Here is a 25,895-nt window from a genome sequence, read left to right as displayed (position 1 = left end):
TTTTGCATATCTTTTGCCAGATGTAACTCAATTCAGGGAGAATAGTGGGCTTCAATTGAGTTCCCCCTGTCATTGCCTGGAAACTGTAAAGTGGGCAATCATAGGGCTCCTTCATCTGCTTCCTGTATCTTTGGCATCACTGTCTCCTGTTGCTTGTGGTCAATGCCATGAAAACCATGGTTTTATATATTTTGTTCAGATTTTAAAATTAATTTAGGTTGGAAGATACCTGTTAACACCAGTTTGGCTGGAAGGAAAAATCCTGTGATAGATTTTGAACAAGAAAGCTATTAGATTTTTCAACAGGTGTTTGCCTTTGGTTCAGAGAAGCAGCTTACTGTTAAACCATAGAGACAATGTGATCCTCTGTATTTGAAATTTACTAAAGGCATTTACCATCTCTTCTAAAATTTTTTCATCCTAAAAACCAATTATGTGCCTGGCACACAGACAGCTGAAAGACTCCTTAGGTCCCTGATTAGAGAGATAATTATATAAATAATGGACTTTATCATCCATTAATATTCATAAAACTTATATATTTAATACATATATAATTTGTTTTAATTATTTTCTTAGCATAGATTTATTTGACCTAAATAGATTTAGTGAATATATAAGTATAAACTTTTCAAAAATTCCTACAGTTTCCTAGCCAGTGTTAAATGATAAAATATGGGTTAATCTTTTACAAGTTCTTGAGAAGTATAGGCTACACACTAATGACTAATAATTTTCTATAAACTTTATAATAATTAAAAAATTACACTTCTTTTAAAAGATTCACATTATCTTAGTTGGTCTTTGCTAAAGAGAGTTACACACTTTTTTTTTTTTTTTTGCGGTACGCGGGCCTCTCACTGTTGTGGCCTCTCCCGTTGCAGAGCACAGGCTCTGGACGCGCAGGCTCAGCGGCCATGGCTCACGGGCCCAGCCGCTCTAAAGCATGTGGGACCCTCCCGGACCTGGGCACGAACCCGTGTCCCCTGCATCGGCAAGCGGACTCTCAACCACTGCGCCACCAGGGAAGCCCAACACACTTTGTAAATGATGTGTGACTTAAATATATTAAGTAAGATGAAAATGAATTAGGTTTTTTGCCTTTATTTATTGAAAAAATCTAAAAGAAATATATTTCTCATAATGTTTTCTAGTCAAGTCAAACCAAAAACTCTACTTTGTAAATGACATTTTTAATACTACGTTTTATCTCCTATTTTGCTAGCCCTTGGTTTTAATAAGATTCTTTTAAAATAGATCATTCTGCTTTAGGGAATGAAGGAAAAAGCCAAGATTCATGATTTATTGTTAGCTGAAGGAAGAATAATGGGTATCAGACTCATTGGCAACAACTCCAGCATTGTACTGGTATACAGTCTTGAAGTTCTCATTAGCTGTGCCATTCTGCTTTGAAAGCCTAATTCCCAGTACTTCTTCATTCAATTCTCATATGTTCTTATAAAAAGAGACTATTATAATAATTCTTTTCCAAGAAAATCTAAAGTCCTTTAACTATGAAATCTTACCTCCCATCAGAGTTCTTAGACCACATAATTTGGAATTTAATATTAATCTTTCCACAACTGTTTTTATGTATTAAACTCTCCTCTCCAGGAATATTATATGTTCACTGAAGGTGGGGCTATATCATATCTTTGTGATTTTGTTATACTTTTTCATGTATTCACTATTGAAGCAATTAAGCATTATTTTTCTAATACTACTACTAATATTAAATGTTTGCTGAATGCAGTTGAATTGAATAAAGGGGATATGATTGCTCTATTGAGTATGAATGGAAAGTGTATTGCATTTAAATATTCAAGTGGCCCATTGCTTGGCATATAAAATACTATGCACAACACTCTTATATACTCTCTTAATTGTGAACTAGTACCATATACCCCTATTCTATACCACTTTTGAGATATTTAAATCAGATATTTAAATGCAGAGAAATTGGAGAAATATTTGAAGGCAAATAGAACACCCCTGGTCACCCTTTTCAGATTTAACTTCTTCCCTCCACATATTTGGACAAAGAAATGATTTGACTTTTCTAGCCAAAAAGTTGTATTGAAATAAAGTGAGACTTTCCTTCTATATATGCTTTCATTAAATGTCATACTAGATTTGGGACTACACTAAATTTGGGAATTCTTTATCTCAATACAAAGAAAATGAAAGAACTGGCTTTGAAAAGAAAGAGAAAATAAAGAGAAATCAATATTCTTAGATCAAATTTTATAACTTGTGTATGCATGTATTCTAACTCTAGTATGATTAGTTACATTAAGAAATATCTGCTAACATTGTTTCAGCCTCTAATAATATTCTGTATTTCCAATGAGGTATTTTGAGCATTACCTGTAGTTTTTGGAGAACAGCTGATGACAAAACTCCTGCTATAACTCAGATTAATTAATCAATTTTAGTCCTCCATGGATCCAAATGATGAAGAAAATGTATCTACTTAAAACTAATTCTAACATAAGCAACGATGGCAAAAAGAAATTTATCTAGCATTTATTTACTTCTTTCCCAATATTCTGTTGTGGTAAAATACATGTAACAAAATGTATCATCTCAATCATTTAAAAATTTACGGTAATAAATAGAATCAGAGTCGTGTGTAACCATCACAACCATCAATCTCCATAACTCTTTTCATCTTGTAAAATTGAAGCTCTGAATTTGTTAAACTCCCCATTCCTCCGCCCTCCAGCCCTTGGCAAACACCTTGCTGTTTCTATGATTTTTGACTTCTCTAAATATGTGATATAAGTGAAATCGTACAGTATTTGTCTTTTTGTGACTGGCTCATTTCACTTAGCATAATGTCCTAAGGGTTCATCCTTGTTGTAGGAAATATAAAATTTTCCTTCCTTTCTAAGGCAGAATAATATTCCACTGTATGTATATATCAATTAGACAATTATATGCAATTTATATCAATTATATTCCACTGCATGTATCAATATATCAATTTTGTTTATCTTTTCAAAGAACCAGCTCTTAGTTTCATTGATCTCTTCTATTATTTTTTTCAGTCTCTATTTCATTTATTTCTGCTCTGATCTTTATTATTTCTTTCTTCTGCTAACATTGGGTTTTGTTTGTTCTTTTCTTAGATTGTTTTAGGACTCTGGGAGGGCTCACGCCAAGGAGTACTTCCTAGAGCTTCTGCTGCCAGTGTCCTTGTCCCCACGGTGAGCCACAGCCACTGCCCGCCTCTGCATGAGACCCTCCAACACTCGCAGAATGACAAAAGGTATTGTCGGGGCTTCCGGGAAGATGGCGGAAGAGTAAGACGTGGAGCTCACCTTCCTCCCCACAGATACACCAGAAATACATCTACACGTGGAACAACTCCTACAGAACACCTACTGAACGCTGGCAGAAGACCTCAGACCTCCCAAAAGGCAAGAAACCCCCCACGTACCTGGGTAGGGCAAAAGAAAAAACAGAGACAAAAGAATAGGGACGGGGCCTGCACCAGTGGGAGGGAGCTGTGAAGGAGGAAAGCTTTCCACACACTAGGAGCCCCTTCGCGGGCGGAAACGGCGGGTGGCGGAGGGGGGAGCTTCGAAGCCGCGGAGGAGAGCGCAGCCACAGGGGTGCGGAGGCCAAAGCGGAGAGATTCCCGCACAGAGGATCGGTGCCGACCGGCACTCACCAGCCCGAGAGGCTTGTCTGCTCACCCGCCGGGGCGGGCGGGGCTACGAGCTGAGGCTCTGAGGCTCGGGTTTCGGTTTCGGACGGAGCGCAGGGAGAGGACTGGGGTTGGCGGCGTGAACACAGCCTGCAGGGGGCTAGTGCACCACGGCTAGGCGGGAGGGAGTCCGGGAAAGAGTCTGGACCTGCCGAAGAGGCAAGAGACTTTTTCTTACCTCTTTGTTTCCTGGTGCGCGAGGAGAGGGGATTCAGAGCGCTGCTTAAAGGAGCTCCAGAGACGGGCGCGAGCCGCGGCTAAAAGCGCGGACCCCAGAGACAGGCATGAGACGCTAAGGCTGCTGCTGCCGCCACCAAGGGGCCTGTGTGCGAGCACAGGTCACTCTCCACAGCCCCCTCCCGGGAGCCTGTGCAGCCCGCCACTGCCAGGGTCCCGGGATCGAGGGACAACTTCCCCGGGAGAACGCACGGCACGCCTCACGCTGGTGCAACGTCACGCCGCCTCTGACGCCGCAGGCCCGCCCCGCCCTCCGTGCCCCGCCCTCCCCCACCCCCGCCCCGGGCCTGAGTGAGCCAGAGCGCCCGAATCAGCGGCTCCTTTAAGCCCGTCCTGTCTGAGCGAAGAACAGACGCCCTCAGGCGACCTACACGCAGAGGCGGGGCCGAATCCAAAGCTGAGCCCCGGGAGCTGTGCGAACAAAGACGAGAAAGGGAAATCTCTCCCAGCAGCCTCAGGAGCAGCGGATTAAAGCTCCACAATCAACTTGATGTGCCCTGCATCTGTGGAATACATGAATAGACAACGAGTCTTCCCAAACTGAGGAGGTGGACTTTGAGAGCAAGATTTATGATTTTTTTCCCATTTTCCTCTTTTTGTGAGTGTGTATGTGTATGCTTCTGTGTGAGATTTTGTCTGTATAGCTTTGCTTCCACCATTTGTCCTAGGGTTCTATCCGTCCGGTTTTTTTTTGTTTAAAAAAATTTTTTTTTCTTAATAATTATTTTTTATTTTAATAACTATTATATTTTATCTTACTTTATTTTATTTTACTTTATCTTCTTTCCTTTTTTCCTTCCTTCCCTCCTTCTTTCCTTCCTTCCTCCCTCCCTCCCTCCCTTCTTTCTCTCTTTCTTTCTTTGTACTTCTACTAATTCTTTCTTTCTACTTTTTCTCCCTTTTATACTGATCCGTGTGGATGAAAGGCTCTTGGTGCTGCAGCCAGGAGTCAGTGCTGTGCCTCTGAGGTGGGAGAGCCAACTTCAGGACACTGGTCCACAAGAGACCTCCCAGCTCCACATAATATCAAACGGAGAAAATCTCCCAGAGATCTCCATCTCAACACCAGCACCCAGCTTCACTCAACGACCAGCAAGCTACAGGGCTGGACATCCTATGCCAAACAACTAGCAAGACAGGAACACAACCCCACCCATTAGCAGAGAGGCTGCCTAAAATCATAATAAGTCCACAGACACACCAAAACACACCACCAGACGCGGACCTGCCCACCAGAAAGACAGGATCCAGCCTCATCCACCAGGACACAGGCACTAGTCCCCTCCACCAGGAAGCCTACACAACCCACTGAACCAACTTTAACCACTGGGGACAGACACCAAAAACAACAGGAACTACGAACCTTTTTGCACCCTGCAAAAAGGAGACCCCAAGCACAGTAGGATAAGCAAAATGAGAAGACAGAAAAACACACAGCAGATGAAGGAGCAAGATAAAAACCCACCAGACCTAACAAATGAAGAGGAAATAGGCAGTCTACCTGAAAAAGAATTCAGAATAATGAATAGTAAAGATGATCCAAAATCTTGGAAATAGAATAGACAAAATGCAAGGAACATTTAATAAGGACCTAGAAGAACTAAAGATGAAACAAACAACGATGAACAACACAATAAATGAAATTAAAAATACTCTAGATGGGATCAATAGCAGAATAACTGAGGCAGAAGAATGGATAAATGACCTGGAAGATAAAATAGTGGAAATAACTACTGCAGAGCAGAATAAAGCAAAAAGAATGAAAAGAACTGAGGACAGTCTCAGAGACCTCTGGGAAAACATTAAACACACCAACATTCGAATTATAGGGGTTCCAGAAGAAGAGAAAAAGAAAGGGACTGAGAAAATATTTGAAGAGATTATAGTTGAAAATTTCCCTAATATGGGAAAGGAAATAGTTAATCAAGTCCAGGAAGCACAGAGAGTCCCATACAGGATAAATACAAGGAGAAATACGCCAAGACACATATTAATCAAACTGTCAAAAATTAAATACAAAGAAAACATATTAAAAGCAGCAAGGGAAAAACAACAACACACAAGGGAATCCCCATAAGGTTAACAGAAGACCTAAATAGACATTTCTACAAAGAAGATATACAGACTGCCAACAAACACATGAAAGAATGCTCAACATCATTAATCATTAGAGAAATGCAAATCAAAACTACAATGAGATATCATCTCACACCAGTCAGAATGGCCATCATCAAAAAATCTAGAAACAATAAATTCTAGAGAGGGTGTGGAGAAAAGGAAACCCTCTTGCACTGTTGGTGGAAATGTAAATTGATACAGCCACTATGGAGAACAATATGGAGGTTCCTTAAAAAACTACAAATAGAACTACCATATGACCCAGCAATCCCACTACTGTGCATATACACTGAGAAAAACATAATTCAAAAAGAGTCATGTACCAAAATGTTCATTGCAGCTCTATTTACAATAGCCCGGCGATGGAAACAACCTAAGTGTCCATCATCGGATGAATGGATAATGAAGATGTGGCACATATATACAATGGAATATTACTCAGCCATAAAAAGAAATGAAATTGAGCTATTTGTAATGAGGTGGATAGACCTAGAATCTGCCATACAGAGTGAAGTATGTCAGAAAGAGAAAGACAAATACCGTATGCTAACACGTATATATGGAATTTAAGAAAAAAACTGTCATCAAGAACCTAGGGGTAAGACAGGAATAAAGACACAGACCTACTAGAGAATGGACTTGAGGATATGGGGAGGGGGAAGGGTAAGCTGTGACAAAGTGAGAGAGGCATGGACATATATACACTACCAAACGTAAGGTAGATAGCTAGTGGGAAGCAGCTGCATAGCACAGGGAGATCAGCTCGGTGCTTTGTGACCTCCTGGAGGTGTGGGATAGGGAGGGTGGGAGGGAGGGAGATGAAAGAGGGAAGAGATATGGGAACATATGTAAAAAAAAAAAAACGCTATTGTCATCAAAATAAATAAATAAATAAATATACTAGTATAATTCTAGGTGAAGTTCTAAGAAAAAAGATTAGATCTAAGATTAATATGTCCTTTTTGATTGTCAAGATCTAATTTTATAATATAGGTAGATATTAAAAAAATTTTTCCTATGAACTTTTACATCTCTATATATTTATATATTTCATGTTTTGTGATAGGGAATTCTGGATATTTAGTGTAGTATTTTAATTTACACATTTAAAAAGTTCTGGAAATATGTTTCAAATTTTCTGGTTTCTTTGCACTTATTCACAATCCCCAATTGACATTAGGGATAATTCTTTCTTTCTCTGTTATAGCAAGAACGTAAGTCAAAAACACATACCAAGTAAAATAAAATGTTATATTAAAATAAAATATTATATTTTCTGTATTAAAATAAAATGTTATATTTTCTGTCAACACTCTTTGTATGAAAAGCTGTAAGTTGAACTTTAAGTTGCACATCAGAATCACCTGTTAGGTGTTGTTTTTTTTTTTTTTTGCGGTACGCGGGCCTCTCACTGTTGTGGCCTCTCCCGTTGCAGAGCACAGGCTCCGGACGTGCAGGCTCAGTGGCCATGGCTCATGGGTCCAGCCGCTCCGTGGCATGTGGGATCTTCCCGGACTGGGGCACGAACCTGTGTCCCCTGCATCGGCAAGCGGACTCTCAACCACTGCGCCACCAGGGAAGCCCCAGCTGTTAGGTTTTTAAAAAATATACTTTTTTGAATCTCCACCATCAATGATTCTTGTGGTGGGCTTCGTCCATTTTCTTTTTCTGTGTTCCCCAGATTATTCTAACACATATTCATATTTGAGAACAACTGATTTTAAAAATGTAAGAGTTTTTGTACTCATTTAAAGTCTGAGTTTCAGTTATTAGGTAATAACTCACCAGTAAATTATCTAACATCTTCTCTGCATCATCTGTTAAGATCATTAGAGGTCTGGTTGGAATAAATTAGGGCACTTGACAACCATAGAATATATGTCCTGGACCCCTATAGCCCTAAGGAACATTGGGCATATTTATCATTATCACAGACAACATGCAGGGTATAATCCAAAAGTTTGAGTTTCAAAAGTTACGTAAACTTTTTTTTTTCTTTCTAATGAATCATCTCACATCTCTTACATTGTAAATTCAGAGCCCTATGGGTTTGCTAGTGACCAGAATTACTTAATGCTGCTTCCTAAGATTCCATTTTACATAGAATTAATAAGTCAATACATGGGCTTACTTTATTCACCGAGAAGGACAGATTAGATAGAATAATATGAACAGGGAGTGAGAGATTCCTAAAGTGTGTGTCAAGTTGATTATGGGCAATAAAGCCCCAGAGCAGAGACACAATAATGATTTCTAACAAAGATCAGCATCAAACCAAAGGTTAAGACAATTTACAGTACAAATGTTTATAAAAAAAACTGTTAAAGAAAAAAAGTCATAAATTTCCAGCTAACCTAATGATGCATTAACTAATGACCTGCTTCATAAGAATATACTGTGACTTTGGAAAATAGGCTTGTACTTAAATGGTTATTTTATATCATCCATGTATATAAAAAATAGTTTCCAAAGTAGGATTAACACTGATAAAAGCTGTACTATATAACATAATAAAATACTAACACTAGAAAACAAAGAAAGAGCAACTTCCAAAGCTACTTTATCATTCCCTGAAAAGAACTGTTCAATATCCCACCTGCTTAATCACTAGCTCATATTGCCAAAGGGATGGACCTAACAGTTTGCTTTGAGTGGTATATCTTACAAGAAGTAAAGACACTTGACCCACTCTCAGTGCCTATGACAAGAACATCGACCGTACATCACAATGATGGGAGTGATACTCAGTATACTTTCCTTTATCTCTCTCCTTCATCTTTGTCTCTGTTCCACTCTTCAGTTTCTCAATTTGAATGTTGCTAATATTTACAGATTTACTTTTGAGGTTTAACATCAGAATTCAATGTTGACAACATCTTCTTGGCATTGAATTAGCCAATACATTTCAACATTTTCAAAATATTACTTCAGCTCTATTATGTTTCAGATATCATTTTAATTTATTTGCATTTTGCTGAGTGTAAAACCTCTCTGTAGTTTGAAAAGTACAATAGAAAGTATTAATATAAATTGGATATATGTGTTGAAAAGTAGGTTGTATCAATCGAATACAATTGAACGTGTTCAAGAAATTTAGCTTTGGGAACAAATTTTAAATCATAGTAAATCCAGTTTTAATATGTATTTATATTTTCTTGCATGTCTTTACCTTAAGTCAGATTAGTAGGTTTATTATTTTTTAATTTTTATTATTTTATTGCAGTAAGAATATTTAACATGAGATATACCTTCTTAATATGTCTTCCCTTGTGTAATACAGTAATGTTAACTAGAGGCACAATGTTTTACAGCAGACCTCTAGAACTTAATCAGCTTATATAACTGAAACTTTATACTTGTTGAAAATAGCAAATCCTATTTCTCCTTCCTCTAGTCCCGGGCAACCACCATTCTGCTCTTGGCTTCTACGTGTTTGACTATTTTAGAAACCTCCTATAAGTGGATCAGGAAATATTTTTTCTTCTGTGACTGGTTTATTTCACTTAGCATAGTATCCTCAGGGTTAATAGATGGTGTCACATAGGGCAGGATTTCCTTGTTTTCTAAATGTATATACACCACATTTTTTTTCCATAGCTGGACATGATGCATTGGGTGAAAGAAAGTGCTGTAAATGGACTTTTAGTAGTACGTTGGTGAGGTATGGGGACCTGGGAAGCATCCTATGATTAGTCTATGATTAGGTCCTATGATTAGGTCTCAGCATGGATTATGCATTTCAATTGGGCAGGATGGCTAAAGTGGGCTGGTATTTCCTTCTCCCACGTGGAAGGCTACAATTGACTAGAGTTGAATATATCCCTTCCCCAGGTCAGTTAGGCTCTGATAAAACCCCAACAGGTTAAGCTCCAATTAGTTTCTCTGAAGGCAGAGCTTGTTAAGAACGGAATGCTCTAGCACGTTTCAAAATGCCTTTTTACTGTCCTCCTGTAGGAGGCATGAGGGAACTTTTTTATTATATTCACTGTGAGAACAAGTTCAAGCTCCTGGAAGAAAAAATGAATGGGGCCCCCTATGACTAGGTCTCCCTGGAGTTTTGACTCAGTTTTGTCCACACTGAGCCTTCAGTCATTTGTTAATTACAGTTCAGGTTTCCTTACACTGGCAATGGGTCCCTCAGCAGTTTCCGTTTGTGGGTTTCTACTCAGCTAAGTTGTGATTCTCATTATTCGCCTCTTGGGCTCTCCAGTTTTGCGTGGTGTGGTTTTAGAGTCTGAATGTTTGTGCCCCCAAATTCATATGTTGAAAGTCTAATGCCCAGGGTAATGACGTAGAAAGTAGGACTTTGGGAGGTGATTAGGTTAGGAGGACCCTCAAGAATGGGATCAATGCCCTTATAAAAGGCCCAAGAGAGATCCTTGTCCCCTTCCACCTTTTAGGACACAGAGAGAAGTCAGCAGTTGTAACTGGGTCCTTCACCAGAACCCAACCACACTGGCACCCTGATCTTGGACTTTCAGGCTCCAGAACGGTGAGGAATAAGCTTCTGTCATTTGTAAGCCGTTCAGTCTATGGCATTTGTTATAGCAGTCGGAATGGGCTGAGATAAGCGCTCTGCCCTGGGACCTTACTTGTACTGTGGACCCAAGAAGAACTGGTACTTTTTCAGTTCAGTTTTTCACTTGGTGTTGGGACAAAGTGGTGCTATCCAGATTTTGTAATTGTTGGGCTGGAAGTTTGACTTGATTTTTTAAACAATAAATTTTTTCCTTAAAAATATCTTGTTGGAATAACCATAACCTGTAAGTACATTTAATCTGTACGATTTGCCTTCGTTTCACCTGCAATCATCTCTATAATCTATACAACATGCCCTAAATTTCTGGCTAAGGAAATTGCTTTTAATGCTTTCTTAAGGATGTAAGAAATTCTGTGCTTAACACCAAGAGAATTTTTCTACTTATTGCAATCAATTATTTCAGTTTTAGTTAGCACAATGATGAATTAAACTCTCTAATTAGTACAGACTTTTAAAACTTTAATTCCCACGAAGTGCCGTTAAATATAAATCGTTCAGACATTGAAACATCAGTCATATAAATCACATTAAAGATGCTACTTAGTCCCTGATTTATTTTAAAGAGCATTAAATCTTATTAACATTCCAGTTATCTACTCTTAATATTAATTATTATGGGTATTTGTGAGATACCTTGTCAACTTAAAGTCATCACGGGATGAATGGCACATGACTGTCCTGCATCAGATATTTCTCTGGTTGTATATATTGCAAGTCTTGCATGGAAAGATGAAATATAGAATTTGACAGCCAGCCACCTAAAATTAATTGAATATTTAGAAGAAGACATTTTATTTAGAATTTAGTATCCAAAGAAAAGTATGGTATGGCTTCAGTGATAATATGGAAAACTGTATCATGTAATTACAGGAACATTTTTACTTCATAGTTTCGAGGATTATCTGTATTACTTATAAGATATATGCACTATGATTTATTACATGATGGTACAGATTACATTGAACAAGGCAATAACAGCAAACAGTTCACCACTAAGGTGACCTTCACATCCACAGGGCTGCTAAACAAGTTCTTTTTGGAAAATGAGTGTTTGGGACCTTATTTTTACTAATAGAATCATTTATATTTGTAAAATAAATTTGAAAATGACACAAAATGCTTTTTTCCAATAAACCATAATATATTTAAAAAATTGAAATATTAACAGTAGGCTATACTGTATTCCAACTACATTAGCGGCCATTCTGTTCTTTGAATGATTCCTTGATATTATCACATTGGATAAGCTAAGAGGATTGTTTCTGAATATATCAGTAAAGCTTATTCAATTTTATTTCTTTATATATGGCTTCTCCCCACTTTTTGCTTTTCTATATATTCGTATCAAAAGGAAGAAATGCAATTAAATTATTTCATTAAAATACAGGCAAAAACGCAATTATTTTTTCCACTTTCTGCATTTGTACCCAATATTCCTCCCTCATGGAATGTCTTTTCCATTCCTCTCTCCCTAATCCTAGTTTTCACTTCTTTCACATTGGGTTATCTCTGGCTACTGCGGCAAACATTAGGTTTGTTCTGCAGGACTGCAACAATTTTTGTCTGCCTTATTAACCTTGGCCTTATATTTTTACCTTTCCCAGCACATAGTGAGCTTTCAAATAGGTATTGATGGAATTAATTGAAATATTTCAGAATGTACCGGCTTCTGAATAGATTATAAACCTTGTAAAGATGGGTACAGGTTTAATACTGTTTTTACACCCCTCTAACACTCCTAATTCCTAATTCCACTGCCTGCTTTTCAGTTCTCTGCAGTGATCTTTTTACTTCTCTGCAGTATTTGACAATTTAAGCAATACTGTAATCTTGTACTTTTTGTCCCCTGGATTTGACCATATCATTTTCTAGGCAATTTTGTTCATGTTTCTCCAGAAATGTCTTAGGTTTGGGTACTCTCAATTTTTTAATTTCTGCTTTGCTTTGCTTTCTTTCTCTATGTTTTATCCTGGCCAATCTTACTTGCTTCCATTACTTAAATTATTAGCTATTCCTTGACAAGAATAATAATGAGTAACTTTTATTACATGCTTTCCAGCTTCTAGAAACTTAATCTGCATTCTTTCACCAGACCCAATGACATAGATTCTCATACTGTTCCCATATCACAAATAAGGAAAATGAGAGATCACATCGCATGCTTATGGTGATGTAGTTAATTATGTCGGAGTCAGGTTGCAGACCAGATTCTGAGCGTCTATTACCCTGTATTACATTACTCTCTAATTATTTTAGACTGTATCTTTCCAATGCTTAGATTTCTCCTGACCCACATCCCAACCGTCTATTAAGTATATCTATTTGAGATGCTTTACAGAGAAATCAAGTTCTACTCTTGAACGTGAACATTTGTTACAGTTTCTCTATGTTTCCTGCTCATTTAATGATGCCTCAACCATTCAGCTGTCTAAGCTAGAAACCTCACAAGTGTCTTTATTAAGCCTTTTCACCCTCTGCAGGTAGCGGTCCTCGAATCCTTCCAGTTCTACTGCAGAAATATCCTTGACATGACTGCTTATCCCTAATCCAAACGATCACTGTTCCTTTCTTAACTACACTGTTGTCATAGTTTTATCTTCAAATTCAACCTCAGTGATGCTGGTAGAGTTATTTCTGTGGAAATATAGATTTGAATTTATCTTTTATTTAAAACCTTCCTTGCTCCCCTTATGTACATAATAAACTCCAACATTTTAATGGAAATATTCATAGCTCCAGTCTCTGTTTTAGCCTTGCTTCTTTTAGCTTTCTCCCCAACTCCACTTCCAAGAAACCTATATTCTAGACCCCAAATATTTCTAACACAGTAATGAGTTGGTCACGCTCTTTGTTCCTCTGGGCCTTTACTCATGCTGTTCTCTGTCTGAAATATTATTTCCTTCCTTTCAACCCAGTGGAGTTCATTTATCCTTCAAGGCATAGCTCAAATTACATCTTCTCTCTAAGGCCTTTCTGCTACCAACTGCAACTCCTCCACCTTGGACAGAATCCATTACTACTTTCTTAGGGCTCCAAATCTCTTTGTACTCATCCTGACTGTAGAAATTATTACAATATATTTTATTGTTTTTTGTGCTTTGCGGCATGGCTGTATTCTCCCTTGAAAGTTAAAAAACTGGCTGTACGGCTTCCCTGGTGGCGCAGTGGTTGAGAGTCCGCCTGCCGATGCAGGGGACACGGGTTCGTGCCCCGGTCCGTGAAGATCCCACATGCCACGGAGCAGCTGGGCCCGTGAGCCATGGCCGCTGAGCCTGCGCGTCCGGAGCCTGTGCCCCGCAACGGGAGAGGCCACAACAGTGAGAGGCCTGCGTACCGCAAAAGAAAAAAAAAAACAAAAACTGGCTGTAATCAGTTTTCTCTTTTAATCCTGAATATGAATACAAAAAGGTCAATATGAGGTAAGGAACAAAAATGTTTTCTATATATTGGACATAAAAATGTATGAAATATATATGTTTTCCTTTGGATTTTATTTCCTTCTGTTATGCTTATTAAGTTTAGCAAATTTGGAAATATTATTATAATGGTAACAGGACGCAAAGAATTAGAATTAAAGTCATATAAACATTTATCTAACTTTATATGTATCTCTGAATGCTTGTATTTGGCCATTTGTTAATAATGACTAAAGACATAAGGTTTAATTTGTTGGAGTTTTCTAACCATATTTATACAAATAAAAATAATTTTATGGTTCCCATAGAGTCTGTGATATGAACAATTCTGTATCTGTTCCCTTTACAATTTTTCTTTGAGTTGTACCTATATCAGTTTGATTAATAATTGTTACTAAAAGTTATTTGCTTTAGATTTAAAATTTATTTACTGACTATTATCAACGGCTTTACTAAGTACAGCTGCAAGAAGTTTGACATAATTTAAGCATAAGGGCTTTGAGATGAGACAGACCTGGGATATAATTTCAGCTCTATTATTTATTCGTCGTTAGATTAAAGGCATGTATGTAACGCCTCTGAATCTCAGTTTTGTCTTCTGTAATATAGGGTAAGAATGACTTTTTGGAAACCTGTTTTGAGTATTAAAAATGATATACATAAAGGTCCTAAGCTAAGGCAATAGACGCTCCGTAATTGGTAGTTGTTAATATTGTTACTCATATTACTATAGTGAATAGATCCTTCCTGTAGTGTTTCTAAAAAAGTTTTTTTTATTATCTTCAATATCATCATGAATTCTCCTGTGTCATGATTTAGGGGAGGGTTGTCTTCAGCATTTGATTGAACGATGTCTGATGTGTCAGAATGGAAGTTACGTGATGAATGTGGGTGTGGAGATCTCTGCCACACGGTTGATTTGTGTGTGTTCCCTCTGAACCATCAGAGCAGCCTTACTAGCCAACGTGGAGGTTAAGTCACCTCCCTCTTCTGATTCTCAGTTGACAAGAGATTGAACATTGGAATGACAACACCTAACTTCTTTTTCCTTTCCTTTCTAAAAATGTTATTGCAGTATAGCTGATTTACAATATTGTGTTAGTTTCAGGTGTATAGCAAGGGGATTCAGTTACACATATACATATATTCATTCTTTATCAGATTTTTTTCCCATATAGGTTATGACAGAATATTGAGTAGAGTTCCCTGTGCTGTACAGTATGTCCTTGTTGGTTATCTATTTTATATAAATATCTATATAATTTAGTGGCTATTGCTTAATTCTAGTCCACTACCTTAATATGGGCTTCAGAATATCCTTAAAACACTTGTGTAAAGTATTTTTTACATATTACTGAATTTCATCTTAATTACATGTTTTTAGGAAAAAAATGAAGTGACTATTCTTTATAAGTTCTCATGCCTGTAAAGGGATTGTGCTTCTGATTCTTAATGTTTGGGGTAATTCCTAATAATACAAAAGTGGGTGTGGCTATATCCCGTAACACACTAGAACAAAAGGAAATAGTTAAGGCTCCCATTTCATTGTTAAAGTTACATATAAAAAAGTGAAAGATGGGGCTAGAGGGAGTCATTTGAGATAGGATCAGCATTGGAACAAAGAATCACTGTGGGAGAATTTGGATGCAGTGGTGAGAATAGTCCGGTAGGTTTACTCACATTTGGGTTTTTGTTTCCTTATGTGCACCTGTCTATTCCAGCAGTTCTACTTATATTTTAGAGGCTTAGAGGTTGAGTTGCACTCCACAGAGCCTTGGTATTCCACTGATTTTTTTTTTTTTTTCAAGAGAAATTCATGTCTATTTTTTCAAGACTTTTCAATGATCTCAGTAATAGAAACGGAGAATGCCTAACCCAAAAGGTTGGTTTTGCTACTAATCTTTCCTCCTCTCCCTGCCAACCCCATTCCACTCCTGCACACCCCCTTTCCCCCACATCAGCATGTTAACCTTCCTATTTATTTTGTTTAAGCTAATTTCTTTTTTAAAATTGAACTAGAGTTGATTTACAATGTTGTGTTGGTATTCCACTGATTTTTAATTATACATAGGAATAACTCAACAAATATTCATCAGACAAATAGCAGATAGTGGCAATATTATGGGGAAAAATATAGCAAAGCAGGAGGATAAAATTCCCTGGTTAGTTTTGACGCAATTTCTAATAGGGTAATCAGAGAAGACTTAATAATAAGGTGGCATTGAAGAAAGCCCTGAGGAAATGAGGGAGAAATCCATGTGGGTACTAGAGGAAGCTCTGTAAGTAGAGAGAAAGCATGTGCAAAGACCCTGAGGTGGTGTATTCAAGGGAAACCAGGAACTCAGAGTAAGGGGGAGAGAATTAGGAGATAAAGTGAGGCCGGGTCATGAGGTATTTGTGGAAATTAAAAGTATGTTAGAATTTGCTCTGTATGAGCCAGAATTTGTTTTCTTTTGTTAGAAGAATTTCTTTTGTTAGAAGAATTTGAGCAGAGGAATGCCATACCCTGGCGTCTGTGTTGAGGGTGTACTGTAGGAGAGGCAAGGACAGACACAGAGACTATGATTAGGTAGAAGTTTTTGCAATAAGTCAACTGAGAAATGATAATGGGTTTCTAGTGTCATTGGGGAGGTGAAAAGAGGTAGTTGCACACTGGATATATTTGATGATGCAAGAGAAAGAAGGTATAGGTCAGAAATTTCAGGATTCAGGGTACAAGTAGAATGTTAGCTTACCTATGAGCAAAGACAATTGATCTCTGGGTAGAGACAGGTGAGTTGGTGAGTGTGATGTTGAAAACTTGTGAAAGTTCTCTTCCAACTACTTACATTTCTTTCAGTGAAAAAGGAAAGAGAGACACTGAAAGTGAGAAAGTGGATGGAGATTTTAGAGCCTAGAGGAGAGGAGAAGTTGTAAAATAATTTGGGAGAGGAAATGGAGCATCTGGGAGGAGAGAGGGACTTAGGAAAGTAGTACAATTACCAGATAGTAAGTACGGACCACTTGAAGTTACTGGCTTTGATTTTAAAATCAGATCTTTTTTACATAGGTGTGTGTCTTCCTCTGTCCATATTCTTCTGAGTAGATGAGGTACAAAACATGAATTGCATTGGATTTCAGTAGGATTCGAATTTTGTCCTGTGAACAGAACAAGTGCATATAGCAAAGAGGGCAGGAGACCTGAGGGTCTGTTCAGGGAGTGATTTTAGAGATGGGCCATGTAATCCACACTGGATAGGAGGGAACTGAGGACATGAAGATCAGTTGAAGGTTAGTGAAAAGATATCTTGGTGTAATTGAAGCACTTCCGTGTAAGGGTACCAGAGAGCATGACATTCAGAGAGTTAAGATGCTTGAAACTGAGATTGTGTAAGGTATGGTCATTTGTCACTACAGGTCAGACATAAGATTGAAGGAAGGAGAAGAAGAGGTTAAAATGGGGTAGAAGATCATCGAAAGAGAGGAGATTCAGTTACAAGTAGGTGGGTATTGAAATCAATATACTATATTATTTTGTAATAAAAGAGACAGTGTAAGAGAGAATTTCATTAATTCATAAACTAAAATCATCGAGAAATGACTTTGGTTTAGACATCTGTAGATTACCGCAACAAGTCTGAGTTGATAACATCTGACCAAATGAAATTTAAAGACAGAGCTCTTAATCTCTCTCTTAGCAACAAACCATTGTATTCTTTGCTAGTTTCCATAGTACTCTGCTATCTTTATAATATATTATCTTCTACTCCTTTTTTTCCACAGAGAAGACCTTTATGATGCTAATGATTTACTTTTAGCTACTCTTCTTTTCCCAGAGTGAGGCTGCCCCCTGATGCGGCCCCCAGACACACTGTGGAAACTCTTGTAGCCACCCCGGTCTTACTTTAATGCTACTTGTGCTCACTCTTCTGGGATCCACTGGAGCAATATTGTTTCCAGGACATTAATAGTTTTGTATTCAAGTCTTATAAACAAAGGGACAAAACTGGGTTATATAATCAAATACACTTGGGGGAACATCAGTAAAATCGGTCTTAACCTCTCAGAGTCTTTAATAAATGGATGGGCTTTGTGAGTCTCTGAGACAGCTCTAATAAGCTCTGTTTCTCCAACATTTCGTGTCATCTTGGGGAATCAGTGTTCCTCAGAGCTAATATTTTGGTATATTCTGAACTGCAGCTGTGTAAACTTCATTTACTCTGTGCCTTAGCTTATGAATGAATGAATAATCATAATATCCAACACTTTTTTGTGGCAAGCAGACACTCTTTAATGTTCTTATATGTATATTAGCCTATTCAGTCCTCAATACAACCCCAAAATGTGGGTGCTATTATTGATCTCTGTATTTTAGTTTATATCTTATTTTATTTTATTTCTTAATTGTTTTCATTGCAGTTTCAATGACAGAGTCTTTCGTGCAAGTTTCCATCATAAAAAACCCATTTTTATACCCATCATCACAAAGTCTAGGCCTGCACTGTCCAGTATGGTAGCCACTAGCCACTGATCTCTGTATTTGAGATGAATAAACTGAGGCACAGGGAAATTAAGTCACTACCCATATACTCACACAGCTGGTAAGGGGTAGAATTCTGGATCCTGGCAGTTTAGCTTCAGGGTATGTATTCAGCCCACTAATAATAAAAGGAAATTTAGGAAATTTCCTTTCCTAAATGGAAAGGAAGTGAGGATACAAAATGATGATCAGAAAACCAAAGATTAGTTATAGCAACAGTATATGTATTTCTTAAGATATGTGAAACAACTATAAAAGAACCAGTATGACAGCACCTTTTGTTTGGACTGATAAAATACAGACAGACCATTTGAAAAATCTCTGCCTAATACACTTTGGTATGCAGAGCAGAAAGCCCAAAGACCTGATTGAAAAAGATTTCTATAATGGTTAAATCCCATGTATGTGGAAATAGCCCAGAAATAGTAATGACAATGCAGAGCATTGGGTAAGACTTTGTTTATTTTTTAATGTTAAATTCCATGGAGATTGCAAACTCTATACAGTTAGATGTGAACTTACAGCATGTGTATGTGTGCGTGTGTGTGTTTGTACATATATGTGTGTTTGTTATTTTATTGTGTTTTTAATACCTTGTTGGATTATTGTATATTCTTATGTTGGCTGGGTTTGGAAAAACAGCCCTAGGTATTTAATCTTTGGGGGACTGATCGATTTTAATTATATTTGGTCGTAGTCAGACAAGCAAAGATGTATTGTTTTAGAACAGGCTTACAGTAAATCTCAACTAGTAGCTATAAAACTGAAGGTTCATAGACCCTACCACAAGTGCTCTAAAGCTAAAAGCAAAGTTGTTTGTACATAAATAAATTTGCTAAATTGTTTGCTGATATGGACATTTTTCTATGGATGATTCTATATCATTCATTAGATAACAGATCCTTTACTCCTCAGGCCTCCTGAGAGAGTAAAATTATTTCTTTCCAAAAGTGCGTGTGTGCATGAATATGTGTGTGTGTGCGTGTGTGTGTGATATCTGGTTTTTTTTTTTTTTAACACCTTTATTGGGGTATAATTGCTTTACAATGGTGTGTTAGTTTCTGCTTTATAACAAAGTGAATCAGTCATACATAAACATATGTTCCCATATGTCTTCCCTCTTGCGTCTCCCTCCCTCCCACTCTCCCTATGATATCTGGTTTTGACACATCACGGCCACCTAAGATTTGAAATATGGCATTACGGGTGAAAGTAGACATTTAGATTGAGTGTCCCCTTGACTTTGGATACATTCCGCTGTCTCCAGTTTATCCTGGGTGGTGTGATTTGAGGGAGTTTGAAATTGACTTTGCTATGTAAATTACAGGCCGTGGCATTTCTGTTGAACTGCTTCAAATATAATTGAAGAGGAACCGGCTACAGTTAGAATCTATCTGCTCACAAACTTCTTATTTGGATCTTAAGTATAAACTTCCTTTTTTTGTTGGTAAGTAATTAAATGGCATAGGGAAAAGAAGTGCTGAAGCTAAAAGTGATCTGAGGAAGCTGAATTCCTCCCACCTTTTATGGGAAAAACACTCTAAAGAAAAAATATGCATTTTATGTTTTTTAACAATACATTATTTGGTTTCAGATCAAACCATGAGAGACAAATGAATGGAACTTGTGTTTAACATTAAGTTTCCCCTGAATAACTGTTAGTATCAATTACACAGCTATTGTGCACACCAGTGATTTTCTTATTTTTCTGCTCAAGTGGGAAGTGCATTTAGTATTGATGAAATGCTATCGTCTGAGCTTTTCCCATTGTTTGGATTATAATTTCAGTACTTCTTTGGTATGAAGAAAACAACACTAAAACTACTAAATAACTGCTCTTTTTGAACATGTTAATACCTGTTTATAATTATTTGGCAACTAATTTTAAAAGTATGTTGACTAATGTATTAAAGATCTCAAAGTCTTAGTTTACTCCCTATTGCTCACTTGTTTTCAATTCATTTATTTGTAAAATTAAAAATGTACTGCATTATTTATTTTATAAGTCTTATCATTGATAAGGGTAAAACAATTCCACTGCAAGTACTTTTTAACAGAATTATTGCACAAGGGTTAAGTGTAAGTATTGACTAAATTTGCACCTGTTTTATAGTGGAATGTGCAGAAAATATTGACTGGAGTTTTCAGTGCTTATTGGTGCAAGGGCCGTAAGATTTGTTTAGTTTTCTTTTAAAAAGCTTCATAAACCTCATATGTTTGCAAATTTTATTTCCTTCCACTCTGTATCTGACCTACTACTGGCTTCTTTATAAGTGTCCTTTGCTATATCCAGTTATAGAAATTTAGGACACTTTTATCCAATTTGCATAGTACTTGTATAAACAATTCTCTTTCTTTATTTGGTATTTTTGAAAAAGCCCTTTTTCTTGGTATATATGTAATGTTACTATTCATTTAAAGATTTGTTCCAGAGGTTTTGTGCATTATCACTCAGCCCCTTATTTGATTATTTTAAAATATTGTTGAAATTTAAATTTGTCCAATGGCTCTACATCTGACTTAAAAATAGTCTATTTTGGAGAATTAATGTAATGTAGATTTATCTTATATATGCTTGGAAACATACATACATATATGTGTTATATAATCTACATTTTCAGAATAGAATTAGTATAAATGAATAAAAAATTCTTACTTGTCTTTCTGGGTGAACAATGAAATTGCACATGAAATGCAATCAATTATCCAATGATACTGCACGAATGGAGAGTGAATTATAGGAAAAACAAACCAACTAAAGGGATGAGTAACAGCAGGACCTATTCGACATCATAAAGCTCGGGTCTTAACTTCTGTTCTCTGATCCCTAGGAGATTGTGGATAGAAGTATATTTCAACACAGGGAGATAAGCTCGGTGCTTTGTGACCACCTAGAGGGGTGGGGTAGGGAGGGTGGGAGGGAGATGCAAGAGGGAGGAGATATGGGGATATATGTATACATATAGCTGATTCACTTTGTTATAAAGCAGAAACTAGCACACCATTGTAAAGCAATTATACTCTAATAAAGATGTTAAAAAAAAATTCGGGGAGGGTCTGGCCCAGACATTGTCAATCACCAAAAAAAAAAAAAAAAAAAAAGTATATTTCAATATAATGATATCCTTTATAGTATTATTTACTTTTTGGAGTACTTAAAAAAACATTATTATGACAAACATTTCACTAAACTTCCAGATGTGTCCATGTCACACCAAAGGTGAAAAACCTTTATTGGATATAATAAAAATAGCTAATATTTTATCATTGCTGACAAAGTGACACCCACTATTTAAAAAATTTTACTTATGTTCATTGATTAAATCCAACAATCCCAGGAGGTAGGTATCATTATTAGACTTCATTTTACAGAAGAGGTAACTGGATCACAGAGCGGTTAAATGATTTACTGAGAGTCACACAGCCATAACTGCAATTCTGGCTACAGAGATTGTATCTTAATATTTTAGTGCATCTAGATATAATAGCAGCTTTTAAGATAAAATAAAAAATGTTACTGGGGGCTTCCCTGGTGGCGCAGTGGTTGAGAGGCTGCCTGCCGATGCAGGGGACAGGGGTTCGTGCCCCGGTCCGGGAGGATCCCACATGCTGCGGAGCAGCTGGGCTCTTGAGCCGTGGCCGCTGGGCCTGTGCGTCTGGAGCCTGTGCTCCGCGGCGGGAGGGGCCACGGCGGTGAGAGGCCCGCGTACCGCAAAAAAAAAAAAAAAAAAAAGTTACTGAATGCAAGTTCATGCACCCTTCACACAGTGAGGCCAAAACAAACCAATATGTCGGAGTTTGGAGCAGAGAAAGGTTTATTGCAGGGCCAAGTAAGGAGAACGGGTGGCTCTTGCCCCCCAAAACACTGAACTCTCTGAAGGGTTTCAGCAAAGCACTTTTAAAAGGCAAGGTGAGGGAGGGGTGTGGTTATTTGTTGCAAACTTCTTGGTGTCGGAATCCTTCGTTCTCGCAACTGTCCACGAAGGTCAGGTCACTATGTTCCTGTAAATCTCCAACAAGACAAATGTTATTCTCGGTTCTGCAACTTTTCATCTCTATATGAATGGGAAAATGTTATACCCTTAAAGGTCAGAGCCTTGAGAATGGGCTATCCTGTATGTTTCAGGCTGTAGGCAACATTCTTAACCTGTAGCAAAAGTGATAGAATACAAAGACTAAAGTAAAATATGGAATCAGATTTGTTCTTCCCTATTACAAAAATATAATGGATTTTAAAAGATGTCAGAACATTTCTTACAGATATGTTACTAGTATTTTAATAGGATTTCTTAAAATATAAGTTTTTAAAATAACATTTTGTTTACTTATATTTGTACAGCAGTATATTTTGATTTGCATTTTTTAATTTATGAGAATTTCTATTCTCAGTTCAAAATCTCGATCAGTTACAACAGATTATCAATGAATCATGATGTGAGAAGAAGCACACAGACAAATATCAATGATACATAAATGCATTGTTTGATAGCATTACGCCACTGATCCTTCCTTACCTGATTACCTTCCAGCAATCCTCATGAATTGGTTTGCAGTACTTTTACTTAACCCCTAATGAGTCTGATATAATAGTCTGCAAATTGTTGCAGGTTTATATGACTCTTTTAGTTAATGAGGTACCATGGGCTTACTAATGAATGCATCAATAAAACAACCTCTATTCCTCTATATTTGGCAGAAAAATGATTCACGTACTGTAACTACTGCATTTAGAGAGTAAATTTTAAATCACATAACTTCTAACCATGAGAGAAATCTAGTGCTTGCTGACATGATATATGTTCTCTAACACAGGTGTGTACATTCATCTTTTGAAAAGTCTATTTTGCTAAAGGAATGGTAAACACTTGTATTTCTGCTTTTATTAGATTTTAAAGGAATAAAATGATGGAGCACAGTTGTTGCTTTTTTTTCTTTTTTTTTCCCCTGATTTCATTCAATGTAGCCGTGATGGCTATCAACCATCCACGCTACTGTTGCAGTTTTACTACATAGACCAGTTCTTGATTTATTAACTTTCAGACTCAGGCTTTGCTGTGTTGTTACATTCTTTGGCTTACACAGCACCTGTGTAGACCTCTGGTGATACAGTTTTATTTATTATTCATGCAACTTTCCAGGACAAATAGGAGACAAACTGGTTTGGAGGTCATCACCATGATTTAAGATCAAGCTATTTGACTTCTGAAGTCTTCAGTAATATCCTTCTGATTTCCTTGTAAATGAGGCAGTCCAACCAGCTACAATGCAACATAGAATGTCCTGACCTTTGGAAAGTGAATAAACTAAATGAAAAGGAATTTAAGACATGGCTTTCCTGTTCATTTTAACTCATCATTTTACATGTTGTTATATCTTTTGTAGAATGGGTGGGCATAAAGGAGCTGCTATGTCATCAATCTCCAGAAAGAATTCTCTGAAAACAGGGGTTTTGCCTAGTTGAATTTGACCATTTGTTATCATTAGAGGACTGTTTGTAAAAAACAAGAATTTCTTCTTAGCTGACAATGCAGGAACATCAAAGGCCTAAATAATCAAGACTCAGGGAAGAGTTTTGGACTCATTCATCGTCCTCAAACACGAACTTCCCCTTCTAACTTGGCAACACACATATTTTTATTTATTTATTTATTTAACACCTTTACTGGAGTATAATTGCTTTACAATAGTGTGTTAGTTTCCGCTTTATAACAAAGTGAATCAGCTATACATATACATACATCCCCATATCTCCTCCTTCTTGCATATCCCTCCCACCCTCCCTATCCCACCCTTCTAGGTGGTCACAAAGCACTGAGCTGATGTCCCTGTGCTATGCGGCTGCTTCCCTCTAGCTATCTATTTTACATTTGGTAGTGTATATATGTCCAACACACATATTTTTAAGATCATGCTTCAATCATTATTTACACACCTGCAATCAGAGTGACATTTGATTTGAGTAGAAAACTGCTTTAGAAACAATGAACCAAATTCTTTCATTTTTAGAGATGTGAAATTTGCGGACACTACCATGAAACAATGAATTGTATTACACTTATGAAGAAATCAACAGTTTAATATACCTCAGAACTCCCTCACATAATTTGCAAATTTACACATTTGGTTCCTAATATATGCATACATGTCAGCAGTGGCATTTAGAGGATCTCTCTCTGTACAAATATTTCCTTCCCCTTCATATTTTAACAAGTCTTTGAGCAAAATCCTTTATTTTTTCACAGAACACTTACTCCTCTGAAAGCTTCATCTCCATAAATTGTATAACCATCAGCATGGTTGCTATAGTCAAAAGTGGAAGGTTCTTTCAGTCCCACTCTTAACCTCACCTCCACCTCTATCCTCTCATGAATTTGCTAGGTTCTAACCATAAATGCATTGCTAGTTTTCTCCCTGCCTCTGGTGTCACCTCTCGGGTGCAAGCCACTGTGTCCTCTTGTCTGGACCATGGCAGTCCTAACTGCCTCCCTGATTTCCCCATGGCCTCTGTAGAGTCCATTCCGTACCCAGCAGCCTAACTGTAAATCGCATTACAGGCAGAGATACTGCCTGTTCAGTTCCAGACTACCGCAATAAAGTCAGTCACGTGAATTTCTTTGGTCTCCCAGTGCATATAAAAGTTATGTTTACATTATACTGTAGTGTGTTAAGTATGCAATAGTCACACTTTAATTAAGTATATTTTATTGCTGGAAAATGCTAACCATCATCTGAGCCTTCACTGAGTTCTAGTAGTAACAGCAGAGATCACTGATCACAGATGGCCATCAGAAATACAATGATATGAAAAAGTTTGAATTATTGTGAGAAATACTAAAACTATGACACAGACATGAAATGAGCAAATGTTGTTGGAAAAATGCTGCTGATAGGCTTGCTCGACGCAGGGTTGCCGCAAAATTCAGTTTGTCAAAACTGCAGAATCTGTGGGGCACAAGAAAGTGAAGCACAATAAAATGAGGTACGCCTGTATACCATTTCTGTGCTTAAAGCTATTTTATATCTTCTTATTCCAGTTGTGGAGAATTTCAGAGTCTTCCTATGGCCTCCAAGGGCCTCCGTGATCTGCCCCGACTGACACCATGTCCTCTAGCTCCTACTGCCTCACTTCAAGAGTGATTTGCATTTGTGTAATAAAGAATCTAACTCCATTTTTTTGATGTTTGAATGCTGATAGCTTCCAAGCCTCACCTTTTCTTCATCCCCCTTGGCCCATCATCTTGTTACCAAAAGTGGGGTCCAGCTGCCCACCCCTTGAAAGCCAGTACTCAAGAGGCAAGGTTGGCAGAAAGGAAAGTCTGCTTTATTACAGAGGCCAGCAACTGAAGGAGAGGT

The 25,895-nt window shown here is 37.4% G+C and overlaps 1 long non-coding RNA gene across 1 annotated transcript in view; it reads right to left on the bottom strand.

Annotated features, from left to right (window-relative positions):
* Window positions 1–24,347: 24,347 nt before the first annotated feature.
* LOC132597325 (uncharacterized) overlaps window positions 24,348–25,895 on the bottom strand; it is a 55,952-nt gene continuing 54,404 nt past the window's right edge. Inside the window, exon 3 of the long non-coding RNA XR_009563867.1 lies at window positions 24,348–25,484. This is a non-coding gene — a long non-coding RNA (uncharacterized lncRNA). The remainder of the gene's footprint in view (window positions 25,485–25,895) is intronic.

The sequence above is a fragment of the Globicephala melas genome, chromosome 5 (assembly GCF_963455315.2).
Source record: "Globicephala melas chromosome 5, mGloMel1.2, whole genome shotgun sequence".
NCBI classification, from domain to species: domain Eukaryota; kingdom Metazoa; phylum Chordata; class Mammalia; order Artiodactyla; family Delphinidae; genus Globicephala; species Globicephala melas.
This window is presented reverse-complemented; position numbering and strand designations above follow the sequence as displayed.